This window comes from Prosopis cineraria, unplaced genomic scaffold (assembly GCF_029017545.1).
Source record: "Prosopis cineraria cultivar Desert tree isolate PC_DT_omini unplaced genomic scaffold, ASM2901754v1 PC10, whole genome shotgun sequence".
Lineage (NCBI taxonomy): Eukaryota > Viridiplantae > Streptophyta > Magnoliopsida > Fabales > Fabaceae > Prosopis > Prosopis cineraria.
The window spans coordinates 13424124-13440268 of record NW_026555341.1 but is presented as its reverse complement, the minus strand read 5'-3'; the positions used below and the strand labels follow the sequence as shown (position 1 = coordinate 13440268).

Genomic DNA, 16145 nt, shown 5'->3' with positions numbered 1-16145 from the left:
CCACATAACAATCCATTCATAGCACACAATTAAGCAATCACGCTCAAAATGACCACCAAACCGTCATTGGAGAGTAACACAATAAGGTGGACAAAATTCAACACATCAATCAATTGATCATTTTGACACTCAAAACACTTGAAATATATATCACTTGTAAATATAACTTGGCCAAGCACACACTTAATCCAATATATCAAACTTAGACCAAGATATACATATTTATCACAAGATTTACACAAGTAATATCCAAATAATGTCATGTTCCTAAGTTGACAATATATAGTGACAATATTTGTTACAAAACCAAAAAGGAAAAAGGGAAGAGCTATACAATGATGCTCTTCACTCTTTAAATGCTCCTTCCTTCCCCTTGTCCCTATTGGAGCCCTTACCTGTAAAATATAACCATGGGGTAAGACAAACATTTTAGTAACAAATATAGCTCATCAAATATTTATTACCACAAATAACCATGAAAAAGTATCAAAACTAAAGTAATAACAAGTATACCATAATTAAGAGATGAGTGTATCTTTTCACCATAAAACATATAATTTCACACTAGCATGACCTTCTAACCACCGAACCTCCAATGCTCCCCGACATGAAACCATAAGCTCTCTTGGATCAACTACTTGTTAACCCGAGCACACTTTCAGTGATAGAAATACCCGGCCAAAAGAAATCTAACTCACCTACAGACTATGATTTTTCCCTCTTCACATACTTGTAATAGAAGCGTTGTTGACTCCTAACCACACTCTAATAGGTACTAGGGAGTTGCTATACTGCCAAGATGTCCCATGGTAACAGTCCTATATAATGCTGCACTGGATGTCCCATGATATCAGTCCAACCATATGAATTTTTCACTCATATATCTCTACACACACACATATCCTCACATATCTCAGGTGAATTCCTACCCCCTAAGATCATACTCTTTCATAATTTTCACTACTTTTCATCACATTTTCACATCACAAACTTATTACATATATATATATACATTTCAATTAAAATCAACAACCATTGACAAATTACTTTTTCATGCTAAAATCATTTGCAATGTCAAATTATACACAAAACATTTTGAACCACAACTTTATCATTGGTAATTACTTTTACACAATTATAATAGTTAATAAACATAATAAACTATATGGTTACCTCAATCCTTTGTCACACAAAAAAGGTTACCGTGACTCAATGTTAACTCCACATGTTTTATACCCATGACATGGCCTGAGAAATGCTCAATCTACACCAATAAGTGACAATCGTCAATTATCACTCTGGGTAACCCTGAATTCTCTAGGTTCTAAGTGTCTAAAATACTCAACTTCCTTTTCTAACAATGCTAACCATTCTCACACACTCTAACCATCTTATTAAACATTCTAACACACCAAATTCGCTAATCAATATCCCACATTGTCTCAAAATCCTCAAATTATACTTAAGGTTCGTCCAAACCCTTATCAAAAATTCTCAATTACCACAAAACTCATAAACTTAAGGGTAAAAGCTTGATTTAACTCTCCAAGATCTTAAATAAACTAATGGGTTTGGTCTAAACCCAAAAGAACTAAAATTAAAGCCCCCATTATCCCAAATGTTCAGGTTTTCGAACAAAAGAGGGGAAGAGAGAATGTACAACTTATCCAATGATGATTCAAGCTCTAAATTTCCTCAAAGTAGCCCAGGGATCGTGCCCTGATAGACCATAGGCTTTCCTCCATCGCTCTCTCATTTTTCCTTCTTCTCTTTTCTGTTTTCGGTCTGTTCCCATGATCTGATAAGCAATGATTTTGTGTGTGCACCGTGCCACTTCATCACGCCTGCCACGGTGTATGGCATAGAAAGCCTCATAAAATTTTAAACTCCATTCTGTGCCATGGCTTGCTTGAACCTTAACTTAGCCCTCTTCTAAGACCGTCCAAGGATCCAAAAACCATATTAGTCTCAATAAACCTCACTAAATAACAATTTATCTAAATTGACCAAATTACTCTTAAAAACACTAATAATTACTAATGAGAAAACTTAAGATGTTACAATAAAAATCTAAATGTATTTTCTTTTTTCATTACACAACAAATATTGCAAAGCTACCTATTATCATTGAAATGAGATCAAAATGTTAGTAATACGAAAATAAAATGAAAAAAATAGATAAAAAAATTACAAGATTCTCAATTTAGCTCATAATATGACCAGCTTCCTTAATTTAGATTTAGGAACTCCTTTAAATCTCTCTTATTGAATCCAAAATCATATCCTCTTTCCACAGAAATGACCCCTATTGGCATTTTAATAGTAATGGCTTAAATTTCATATAGTTGTGTCAGGCAAAATATGTAATAACATTTTTAGGTTCTTATCAAAACATAAAATGAAAGACTTATATAAGTTCTTGTCATCACTGTCATTTTTTTCTTTCTGAAAATTGTGTGTTCTCCGTTGGAGAGAAGATTTGAGTAGTTGAGTAGTCAAGACAAGCACTCATTAAGTTCTGCGTGGGTCTATGGGATATAATTAATCACCATATTGGGCAAATTCTAAATTTAATGAGAGTTAGTAGAGGAAAATAGATATGACATGAGGGAGGAAATCTTCTGACCCTCACTAGTCAGACAACTCTCCTGGAGTGTAATAACAACTCTGTTTCCTCAACTAATCATACACCAACTCTATCCATAGGTATCTATTTATAACTCATTATCAAAGCTATTTTATTATTTAATTTAAAATGAGCAAATCAACCCTAAACTTATATATAAAACTGATTCAGGCTGTAACACTTGCCTCGAGTGTTATCCAAAAATCACATAATTCAAATAAACTAAGTGTGGTTAAGGAGTTGATCTTCTAACCAACTTAAGACATAAATCATTTAAAAAATTAAAAAAATTTATAGGTTCTACCTATAGTGCACGGAAGCAAGCTAGATGAAAGTGGAATAAAAAGATGCTGTCATGACAGCATTAAATTGTTGTCATGACAGCCCTCCTGGGCCAACTTTCGGGAGGTGTCGTTTCGTCATTCAACCACCAATCAAAGTGATTTTAAAGCTCACACGTCAAATTCAAAGGGTACTATAAGTGTACCAAATTTTAAAATGATCCAATGGTCGGATTAAAAATTAGACATGTTAAAAGATTAGCTATTTTTGTTGTCATGACAGCACCTCTAGACTAATTTTTGGGGTGCACCATTTCATCATCTGACTTCTGATCGGAGCGATTCCAAAGGCCACATGTCACTTTTAAATAGTACTATTAGCATACCAAATTTTGGAAACATCCAACTGATGGATTAAGATTTGGACACCTGGATACAAAAGTATAGGTTTTTGATAAAAACTATTTTCAAAATTATCCAAATCTCATCCTAATGGTCACGAACTTGTGGAAACACTTTGGACACGTCAAGTAGGACTAAAAATACCAGATATAACATTTAAATGATAGAAAACTCCTTTATACCAAAATTTGACCACCCAGGTGCCATTTCTCAAAATGGACCCTAAACCTCCAAAATGCACAAATCACACAAGAGTGGCCAAAAACTATTCCAAATATCATATACACATATGAATACACACGCTAAACATTTTCACTTGACTCAGAGATCTCTGCGAGGCCTACGCACCCACTCTCTCTATTCAAGGTATATGTTTGCCCATAACACACCATTTGCAATGCGACCACTTTACATTTGCTTGTGAAATCATATATATACCAAAATAAATATTTTCTTGTAGTGAAAACTTGGTCTACTAAATAAATCCATCAAAGCCACACACTATAGCTAAGTTTCCTAGCCACAAGTCTACAAGCAAAAAAAAAATTCATATACAAGCCATACAATTCACACATACTCACAGACATATACATAATCATATCCTACTGGCACCATAATCCTAAATACATTACAATAGATTTGCTCAAAAGAAAGGGGTTACAGTTCTTTATAATTCACAAACAACCCCTAGCTCTGCTCCTTTCCCCGTCCTCCACTGGTTCCTTCGCCTGAACCTAGAATATTGAAAAGAAAGGGGTGAGACAACCACAGTCTCAGTAACGGAGAAATCTAAATTGATTATTACAAAGTAAGCCATAATCAAATAAATGAATAATAAATTCAACATAGTATATAATTTAGCCATTTAAAATGCATAAATGCATGACGTAGGCCAGTATGGCCTTTCATGACCAACAGAAGGCCCCTTAGTACTCTTTAACTCGCAGGTAAACCTTATACCTACTTGTAGCTCCACAAGAACAAAACATAATCTAAGGCATGATCTAATCCACCGAACTGCCTATGCCCCTTCGACGTGAATCCTAAGCAGTCGAAGCTAACTCCCTCCCAGAGCTAGCTCGACTTACTCTCTATATGAGGGCTACCTTAGCCTAGGCACTTAACCTCACACTTTATATGTTGGATTCCCTCCCCCACTAAGAGGTGTCGAACACTCAATACACTAACCACTTTAGTACATTGAACCCACAATATGTAAGGCAATACTGAGTACTGGTAGTGTACCATAGAATATCAAAAGTCCACACCTTCTCATTGGTGAACTCCCACTGAGGCTTTTTATTCGTGTCTACCTTTCCTGAGTATTGACCACTTCAACACTCTAAGGTAGTATAACATTTATAAATCTCCCTTAAATGGTTCCTTAGCCTATCTAAGGTACCTTACTTAGTTACACTTCCTTAAGTGCAACTTCTATTCCTTATGATTAAAATACATATAAACAAATCTCATTTCCATAAAAACATTGTTGTTAAACAATTAGAAAACATATTTGTACTATAATCAAAGTAGTACACCGTAACCCCTTATAAAGCACATTTAATCTTTTAAAACATGTAATGCATGATAGCTAATAATATTTATTTAAAAATAGCTAAAACAAAGTAATAAGAAATATAAATTCTCCTGTTACCTCAACTATTTGGTACCAAAAGGGTTCCTCTTGTATAAAATAGGACTCGACTTGTTTCTTAACTTTCGAACAAATTTTACTAACAATCTCTACAACATATAAGTGATCTATATCACTTATAATGACAAATAGCATTAATAAAGACTATAAGTCATACCACACAACTTGGGTCAATGAATCATAATCCATCCTAATGGTCCATATATTAAACCAACCATTCACATAGTATCACTTAACCACCAAAACCATTTATTAGCCATCGCTAGGCTAATTTCCAGTTTATATAATTTTTAATTAATTAAAAACCTTCACTTAGTGTCACCAACTTTCACCATTAGCCCTTATAATGAAAACTAACCCTTAATTTAAATCTTATTGGGCTCAAATGGTAAAATTATAACTAAATCAACAACAACAACAACAACAACAAGCCTTTATCCCACTAGGTGGGGTCGGCTACATGGATTGCAAGACGCCATTGTGCTCTATCATTTATCAAGCTTTTAGGAATATTATTAATTAAAAGATCGCATTCAATAACTTCCAAGAGTGTTCTCTTAGACCTTCCTCTACCTCTTTTAATCAGACTCAAAGTTATATGTTCCACTCGTCTCACTGGTGCCTCTCTTGGTCTTCTTTGTATATGCCCAAACCATCTCAACCGATTTTATACCATTTTTTCCTTAATAGGTGCCACCCTCACTTTTTAGCATACGTGCTCATTTCGAATTTTATCTTTACGTGTATGTCCGCACATCCATCGTAACATTCTCATCTCTGCTACTCCAACTTTATGCTCTTGCTGTCCCATTAGAGCCCAACATTCACTACTATATAACATTGCCGGTCTGATAGCAGTGCGATAAAACTTTCCTTTAAGTTTATTAGGCACCTTACGATCGCAAATAACTCCTTTAGCTTTTCTCCAATTAAACCACCCAGCTTGAATTCTATATGAAATATCTCCACTGATTTCGCCATTATTTTAAATAATGGCTCCCAAATATCTAAACTTTTCCACTTGAGGTATAATTTGATCTCCTAATTTTACTTCCAAATTATTGTCGAATAGTCCTTTACCAAATTTACAATATAAATATTCCGTCTTACTTCTACTCAGACGAAAACCTTTCAACTCCAATGTCCTCCTCCATAACTCAAGTCTGCAATTAACCTCTTCTCTTGTTTCTGCTATAAGAACTATATCATCCGCGAAGAGCATACATTTCAGAATTTCCCCTTGAATATGTTCCATCAAAATATTTAAGATCAAGTTGAACAAATAAGGACTCAGAGATGATCCCTGATGTAGTCCAATCTTTATAGGAAAATCCTTTGTTTGACCACTAGGCGTTCTTATACTAGTTTTTACCCCCTCATACATATCTTGTATGGCTTTAATATAAGCAATCCGTACTCCCTTTTTTTCTAACGCTTTCCAAAGTACTTCTCTTGATATACGGTCATAAGCTTTTTTCAAATCAATAAAAACCATGTGTAGATCTTTATCTTTACAATGATACTTTTTCATTAATCCCCTTAGTAGATAAATCGCCTTTGTAGTTGATCAACCTGGCATAAAACCAAACTGATTCTCAAAAATACTTGTCTCCAATCTCAATTTGTGCTCAATTACTTTCTCCCACAATTTTATTGTGTGCCTTATGAGTTTAATCCCTCTATAGTTAGTACAATTCTGAATATCTCCTTTATTTTTATAAATATGAATTAATGTACTTCTCCTCCACTCATCAAGCATTTTCTTGGATCGTAAAATCACATTAAATAACTTGGTTAACCATCTCACCCCTTCTTCACCTAAACATTTCCACGCTTCGATAGATATACAATCAGGTCCGTTGGCTCTATCATTTGCCATTTTCTTAAGAGCTTCCTTTACCTCCTTATCACGTATTATTCGATAGAATGACAAATTTTGTTCTCCTTCACCAGTTACTAAATCCTCCAAGTTACTAGATGAACCCTCTCCATCATTGAAAAGTTTAGAAAAGTAAGTCTCCCATCTATTTTTAATTTCATCATCTGTAACTAAAGTTCTTCCCTCTTCATCCTTAATACACCTTACCTGTTCTAGATCTCTTGATTTTCTTTCCCTACTCTTGGCAATCTTATAAATATTTTGCTCTCCTTCCTTCGTCTCAAGGCTCTTATAAAATTCTTCAAAAGCTTTAGAACGAGCTTCACCCACAGCTCTCTTAGTTTCCTTCTTAGCCATACAGTACCTCTCCTAATTTTCCTCATTGTTACACAAATGTATGGCTTTAAAACAGTTCTTCTTATACTTGATTTTATCCTGTACACTATTATTCCACCACCAAGACTCCTTATCTCTCAGACCAAAACCTTTTGATTCTCCCAAAACTACTTTTGCAACCTTCCGTATCTTTTTAGCCATATCCTCCCACATGATGTTAGCACTTCTTTGAGATTCCCAAATTCCTTTATCTAAAAGATTTTGCTTGAAAATATCTTGCTTCTCACCTTTTAATTGCCACCACCTAATCCATGGTGCTACTACTTGTTGACGTTTTTGAATTTTACTCATAATACACACATCAAGGACTAGGACCCGATATTGTGTCGTTACAGCATCTTCGAGAATCACCTTGCAATTTTTACAAAGTCTTCTATCTGTGTTCCTAACCAAAAGAAAATCAATCTGTGACCTTGAGGCTCCACTTTTGTAAGTGATGAGATGCTCATCTCTCTTCTTGAAACAAGTGTTGGCAATCTTAAAATCATACGCCAATGAGAAATCAAGAAGAGTTTGTCCTTCATTGTTTAGCTCTCCAAAATCAAAACCACCATGCACCCTCACATACTGATCAGCTTCCCTCCCGACATGCCCATTAAAGTCTCCTCCAATAAAAATCTTTTCACTCTGTGGTATGTGTCGAATCAACCCCTCCAGATCCTCCTAAAATAATTCCTTAAGACTGGCTTCTGTCCCGACTTGCGGTGCATAAACGCTAACAATATTAACAGTCTCACGTCCAATTATCATTTTTAAGGAAAGAATTCTGTCTCCAATTCTGCTAACTTCTACAACGTTCTTCTTCCACTCCTTATCTATAATGATGCCTACTCCATTGCGTGCACTTACTTTTCCTGTATACCAAAGTTTGAAACCTTGAATATCCTTAACTTTTCTCTACACCATTTTGTTTCTTGCAGGCAAAAGATATTGATTTTCCTTTGAATCATAACCCCTACAACCTCTACAGATTTACAATTCAATGTCCCAACATTCCAAGTACCAAATCTAATTTTATTATCATGGACTAACTTCTTTAGCCGCATGCGTCCAGAATAACGCGGTAGCCCTTGCTCATTTAACACTACATCTGGGCGCCGATGCAGCAGCTCTAACTCACTTATCACTGTACTCGAGCCATGCAGCGCGTTACTTACGGGCAACGACCTAGCATTAACATCATAACGTCTATTGTCCATGTTCATGATAGATTCAACAAAGTTTTACATTGACTGTTGATGGCCTAACACAACCCACCTCCTTTACCCGGGCTTGGGATTGGTTATAAACATAGGCGGAGTTAAAATTATAACTAAATCAATAGACTTAAATCATTGAAGAGCAAAACCCAACCTCTTGGGGTTTGATTTGCGCCCAAAACACCTCTTTTCATCCAATTATCCACTCAAAACATTGAAACACCATAAAGAAACTTAAAACATCCTCCCTAGGATCCAAAGAAACAAAAGCTTACAAGAATAAAGTCTTTGGGATCAAAATCTAGAAATTCCCTCTTCCAAAAATTGCAAAAATCAAGAGAAAAGAAAGAGGATTGAAATAGGGAGTTTACCTATTATATAGCCGAGCTCACAATGGTTGCAAAGCCTCCTAGATTCAAGCTTAACTCCTTCTCTTTCTCTTCTCTTCTTCCTCTCTCTCTCTCTGTCTCGTATGTTTCCTTTCTTTTCCTTTCCAATTCAGTTTCTGCATCTGTTTTCTCCTTAAGAAAGCTGATATAAAACTTTAGGGAAATTACAAGAAAAGGCCCAATATTTTTTATTATAACACAAAAACCCGAGTCAACTTTGGTAATTTTTTCCATAGTTAAAAATCAAATAAAACCAAACTTTTGCTGAGAAAAATTCAAACTCTAGACCTCTATCAAATTATTCTAAACTTTAATTTAATTATAGATATTTTATGTTATTTTTTTAAAATAAATATGAGTCTTAAAATTTTTGGGATATTACACAGGCAAACTCATGATATTTTATTATCCTTGTGGACCAAGCATGAAAATTTAGGGAGGCAAATTTTTTTGTGTACATACATATATTTATTTATTGTTATGAAAAAAACAAAATATAAGAAAATAAGAAGACAAACAAGATTTCAATAATGGAGATAAAGAATACAAGAAAGAAATGAAGAGTAAATGAGAAGTGATTCTCATTCATTTGGTGTGTAAAATACATGGTAAATAGCTTCTAGGCTTTCAATTATATTTAAAAGTTTCATTGGAATAAATAACAACATTAATCAATATAAATATACTCTATTTTAGCTTTGAGTGTGTGGTATGCAACCATTGAGTTTTTGGATATCAACCATAATTAAGGAAAATTGCTAAAAGCCTTTTATCAAAGAGGTTATGGAGTATGGCATTGCAAAATTTAAGAGTAGGGAGAAGTTATAGACATATACATAACACTCCTTTTAAACTATCCATAACAAATACTATGACTGATTAAAATTTTATTAGAAAAAACCTTATAAGACAAAATCCTAGTAAATAAAAAGGATCAAGTATATTACAATTTGAAGTTGTCTTATTAAAAACTTTACTAAGAAAATCTAGTGAAACAAAACCTTAATTAAGAAAATGATGACAACATTTGTAATCTCCCTACTCTAATCACCAATTATCCCAAAATTAAGGTAATCATGGGCTTAAACCCAATAAGAATAACCAAGTTTTCACAATTTACAAATGGAAGAAACAATTTCAAATAAATGCAATGGGATAAACTAAGTTTATCATTTACCTATGGCATCCCAAGATGTCAACATTTAAAATACTCCCATTCACATGCATTATGCCTAAAATAAAAGTTTTAAAACCTTAGCGGAAGCTTGGGATTCAAATATGAATCAAATCATTTGATTTAAAACTCAAAACTGTAAATTATGCAGAAAATGGCATGTGTATTGTGACTCACTATAGATGTGCCATGACTTTCAAGCCTTTGTGCCATGTTGCGACATAAGGCGTCATGCGCCGCAGCACATTGTACAATTTTTATTGTATTTTTCTATCAAATGGACTACATAAGGAGAAAACTTTTGACTCATCCTAAATTTTCATCTTACGTTTGATTGAGGTGATTTTGATGTCTACAGAGAGTTTTCTTCTATCTCCAGCTAATGACATAAGTTTAATACTCAAATTCATATTCTATAAAGAGTTGGATAGCTAAACCCATTTCACTCTTTTTTTTCACAAAAACTCTTAACAAGGGTGTCCAAACTCACATACAAGTGCTAAAAGCTTACACTAATCATTTGACCATACTCAATGAACCCTATCGAACTCATGCAACACACCATAACCATATGAATGCACATATAACACAAATTTACTACTCAACCCCTAATTTCATAAAACACAAAGGGAAGGATAATCTTCGCACAACTCATTAATATCCATTTCAAAACATTTTAAAATACACATTGCACAACTTACACAACTATTTTGGCCCTATACAAGGTTTACAGCCAAAACTTACTAATCCAGGGTACAAAATACACAAAGATTTCACAATAATAATGCATGTAGCTCAAAATAATGAAATGAATCCTAGTTGGGAAATTAATAATATTGAATACACATAAATTAACATAAGGAGGCATGCAGTAGGATTTACACTATAATCCTACACCTTAACACATTTCCCCAATCTTGATCTGATGAGTGAGCCGCTAATACCATGTGGATTTACTAATCTACTCCTCTCCCTAGGCGAACTCTCGCCAATAATCATGCTATGCACATATTACATATTATGCATTTATAACCAACTTCACAACCTTATGTCATATTCACATCAATTTCTCACTCCCAACAAACTCTACATCTTCTAAATTACATATAACACATTTTCACAATATCATGTTTTCTATATTTTCACAATGATATATTATCCATCATCATCATTAAACACATATATGCATCACATGTAAGGTTCTTGATTTTCTCAAACCATTTCACACACATTTATCACATTGCCAAAATTACATCAATAACTTTCTACACATTAAACAAGTTTCAAATCATCAATTTCAGCAATTGTCTAATTAATATATAACTATACACATTAGATTTTCCTTTAATTACTTCAAACTTTTGAGAGATCAAAGATTTACTCCTCTCAATACCAACTTTCGAAGCTTCTTTCCAAGCTCAAAAGGTGCCAAATCAATGGTCTACAATTATTTCACAAGATAACATTATTATCTCGTCTTTGGTAATTTTCAATACTATTATTCCACATTCTCCATTTTTTTAACCAAAACCATGAATTTACTCGCCATTAATTTCCTTTGACCTATATTATCATTAATAAGTCATTAAACCACCATTAATGATCCACAAATGCTCCCAACATCTTCATTTATTACTAAATTTGAATATTAACAGCTCCTCCCAACTAACCACTCACAAAACCATTAATATAGGGTTTAAATACTTTAAATCACTTCCATTATATCCATTTTACTCAACAGGTTTGGGCCCATAACTCATATGGATCAAAAATCACTCTCCAACTTAAACCCTAACCTTGCTCCTCATAAATATGGCAGAGAAGGGAAGAGAAAGGCATAAACTTTTTATCTTGGGTATTGGGAAGCTTCTAAATATCTTCAATGAGCTCCAATGTTGTGCGCTAGCAAAACCAATTTTGTGTTCTTCATTTTCTAACTCTCTTCTTTTGATTTCACACTCAGACACAAACTAGTCTAAGTAGAATTTTAGTCGTGTGCCGAGCACACATAGCCTTCCGCCGCAGTGCATGGCACAGAAAGGTCCAGTTTACACCGATTGCCTCTATGCGCTACGACATGTGACATAGGACTTTTATTCAAATTTTCCTCTTCTTCTCTTACCTGGATGGCCCGACCTTACTGGACCCACATTTAGTATTGAAGTCACGATCAAATATGCTTGTTTGTCATCAATTTACTAATTACCCTCATTAATCCTAATTAATTGGGTTTAGATTTCCAGGATATTACAATAGCACTCCTGTTAATATAGGGAAATGACAATAAAATCTTTTTGAATTATGTAAAAGACATTTTAGTCCCCCAAAATGCTATAATTCTCTTGAACTTCCTAAAAAAAATTTTTGTCATTAAGGAATTAATGTAAATGATCAAATTATCCTTAACTCAAATATCAATTGTAATTCACAAGATTTGTCCAAGATTCACAATTTTTTTTCTTAAAATCGCAAGAATTCAACAGCAATTCATAAGTTTGTATTTGAAATTCTATATCTCTCAAGTGTTGTAAATATTATTTGTCATTCATAAGTTTTTATTCTAAGATTCACAACTTTTCTTCTTACAACGGCAAGAATTCAACAAAAATTTGTAAGATTACATTTAAATGTGATATTTGCAATTCTTGACGAATATCAGGATTTCAAATACAAACTTGTGAATTGCTATTAAATTCTTGCGATTTTAAGAAGAAAAGTTGCGCGCCCTGAAAATAAGGGATGACTGGCACGGGATATATGCATAAACATACATCCTTTAAGCTTTGATTAAGAAATCTATAATTTAATATTTTAATTTATTTGAAATACAATTAGAAATAATTGCAATATTTTCATAAAAATTCCTAAACTACCAGTAGAAAGTTTAGCAAAACTCCCTTATAAATAGGACTTTTCGAAGTTGCTACAACAACCATATATAGCTCACATTGAAAATGCAGAGTTGTACTCCTCCACAACAGACAAGCAAATAGATTACAAATCATAATCCTATCTATAGCTAATGTGGGGCAATTAATCATAAATTTAAATATAACCCATACTTAAATGTTTACATCAAAAGGTATCCTTAAAATATCTTCTAATCAAACCAACAATATACCCTTCAAAGGTCAGTAGGACGTACAGCATCAATTATGCTATCTAAGACCAAACAAATGCTTCTCAATGAATAACGTCCCAATGTTAATAAAATTTAAAAGGATAAAATGAACAAATGACAATGATTATATAAATTAAAGAGACAAAAAATTCATATAAAATATTTCATAAACTTTGAACTTAAAGGATTCTATATAACCTTAAATAAAATTTAAAACCATTAAATTTATAGTATCAAATATCCTTATCACTTGATCTCAAGAGAACAAATAAATAAAATAGATAAGTGTAGTAATATTTACTAATTTAAACTAATGGAGTATGAAATCACCAAATAAATAAAAATCATATTTTTAGAGACTTATCAGAACAATTAACAAACGTGGACACACAGTTCACGAGGGTAAATAACCAAACATGGCTTATGCCACAAAAACAAACGTGGATACATAATCCATAAAAGTAAGTAACCAAACACAGTCGAAACTATGAAACAAACGTGGACACATAGTCCACAAAGATAATACTAACCAAATGTGACTTGAGACCACAAAAACAAACGCGAGTACAAGACCTACGAATAAAAAACGTGAGAAAAAAGCTCACAAAAATCAAATTAGCTAGTCATTAACCATGGCGAACCAAGGGCTAATGGAACTGCCGTTAACAATCAGTGTTCTGTAATAAGTCACTTTCAAATCCAATTTCAAATATGCAAAAAAATCATTAATAATGAATGAAATTTTTATTTTCAAAATCAAACTCACATGAGTCATTCTCTCTATCAATCTGATATTTGATAGAATAAAAATCTCAACTAAAGTCTAAAGTTGTTTTAATTTATCAAATAACATTTCAAATCTGGTAAAGTTAATTTCTCAAAATAAAGTAATTTTAATCAACAAATATCCAATAATCGCATTATTGCTATTAAAATGATTTGCAGAAAAATGTAATATTTTAGTAAAGGAAATTTTGATTGAAAAAATTAGTTAAGACGCTATCCCTTACCTGATAAGCTCCCACAATAATAATGTACTCTTTTTAAACACCTTTCAATTTTCCTTTAGCTACTCTATTATCTAACCCAAAAGAACAAATAACTTTCTTTAATAAAAGCTCTAATTCACATATCTCTAACTGACCTTCTTGAACCCAATACAAAATCTAGAATATATCAAAGTCCTGTCAACCCTTATTTATCCTTAACCCACCAACCAAATTTAAAATCATATTCTTTCTTATTCCTTCCTCCCATCTTCAATAATATATTCATCTCAATCCTACCTCCTTACCTTAGTAACTAGTAAGTGATTTATTATTAAGGCTCTTTAATAATTCTTCACAAAGTATACTTTATTCAAAATAGTACAATTTCTTATCTTACATAGTCACAACTGATCTTATAACACCTTTAATTCAATATCATAAATATTATCAAGTATAACAAATTTCTTTCTTGTTCCCATGTGCTTCAAGGTCCAGACTAATCCAACAAATTTCATAATTTCACTTAACATGTTCAAATACTAACTTATACACCATTAAGCCAACTTCTTGATTTTCTCAAGCTCCATCATAGAAGGTAATTAACTTACTTTATAATATAATCAATGAAACCTTCATCACTTATTTGTACCAATAGTTCAAAATCTTGTCTCATCAAACATTTAGTAAGCCATCCAAAATCCCAATTATTACTTACAAACTAATTTCTGTAATTCGAGAATTATGATCCAAATAACCTTCAATCATTATCATACACAAGTTTTTTTTTTTTTTTTGCCCAATTAACTCCCAATTCTTGACAGCTTCTAATTCTAAATTCTCCTTTTTAAATATCATCCCAACAATATCCCATTTAACTATTGGATTTATCATATTTTGCCAATCAAATTCTACAATAAGAATTAACTTAAATTCAAGAAAAAAAAATCAACCCAAACTATCTTCATTTGATTTAGAATCCCTCTTAACTTAGGTATGCACAGGCAGAACAAATAACAAGGAAAAATTACAGTCCCAGCCACATAAAAATACACACACAAAGTGACTAGGGAGGTAAAGATTCGAACCTAGCATCACGTTGGATCAGCAGCTCGTAGAATTAAGGGAGAAGAAGATTCTGGCAACTAGAACACAGCAGAGGAAGAAGAATCGAGCTACTGCACCCACACGAGGCTGATAGAGAAGGAAGATTCCAGCACTGATCCAAGAAGAAGGTCTTGAGAGAGAGAGAGAGAGAGAGAACTAGTTCCTGCAACCTAACTCCCAAAGTTCCGCCAGTGACGCAAACAGAAACGGTGAAGATAAATCAGAGAACGAACAGGATGATGCAAGGCAGAGAAGGGAGGATAAAATTGTGACCTCAAGGAACCACCACAGCGGCGAACAGCACCTCCATGGTTACCGGTGATGGAAGAATGAAGAGGAAAAGGAAGAAGGTTGAACAAGATTGGGCTCAGTCACTGATTCTAGAGAAATCCGATAGAAGTGAAAAAGAGAGAGATGTAGCTTCATTTATGTCGGTGCGCGCGCCAGCGTTGTTTTGCAACTTCGGATTTTTTTTTACTTATTTTATTATTTTGTAGGGTATTTTGGTAATTTCGCTGAGATGAAGAAGAAATAAAATGTCCACTGGCCGTGTCAAATGTCGAGCTCGCATGTTGAGGATGATTGGCCAACATTGCTTCCATTGAGCAGTCAATTTTCCTTTGACTATTGGTTCCATGGTTAGTAATCATATATTTAGAAATTCTTGTCATAATTTATAACCCTAATGGAATTCCTAAAATATCACAACCAGAATTTAAATACTCACAACAGATATTACTAAGCCACCATTTCTTCCTGTAGCTTCTACTCCAAAAATTACCAAAATACAAATCAAAATCTTTAATTGTAATTTTTTTTATTTTACTTAAAACTTTGGATCATTACAAAAGTTGTAAATATTAAACAAAAATTTGTGAATAGAAATCGATGTTTGAGTTAAAGGTAATTTTTTTTATTTATATTAATTTCT

General features: G+C 33.2%; 1 long non-coding RNA gene across 3 annotated transcripts; it reads right to left on the bottom strand.

Moving 5' to 3' along the window:
• Window positions 1-3722: 3722 nt before the first annotated feature.
• LOC129321758 (uncharacterized) lies at window positions 3723-15645 on the bottom strand. 3 transcript variants are annotated; one of them, XR_008596089.1, is made up of 4 exons: window positions 15488-15645; window positions 15196-15384; window positions 8809-8968; window positions 3723-4043 (listed from the first exon to the last, which is right to left on the bottom strand). It is a non-coding gene; the product is annotated as an uncharacterized LOC129321758 (long non-coding RNA). The 3 variants fall into 3 exon arrangements; XR_008596090.1 differs by having other exon boundaries at window positions 8809-8958; window positions 15196-15644; XR_008596088.1 differs by having other exon boundaries at window positions 15196-15643.
• Between the last annotated feature and the right edge of the window lie 500 nt (window positions 15646-16145).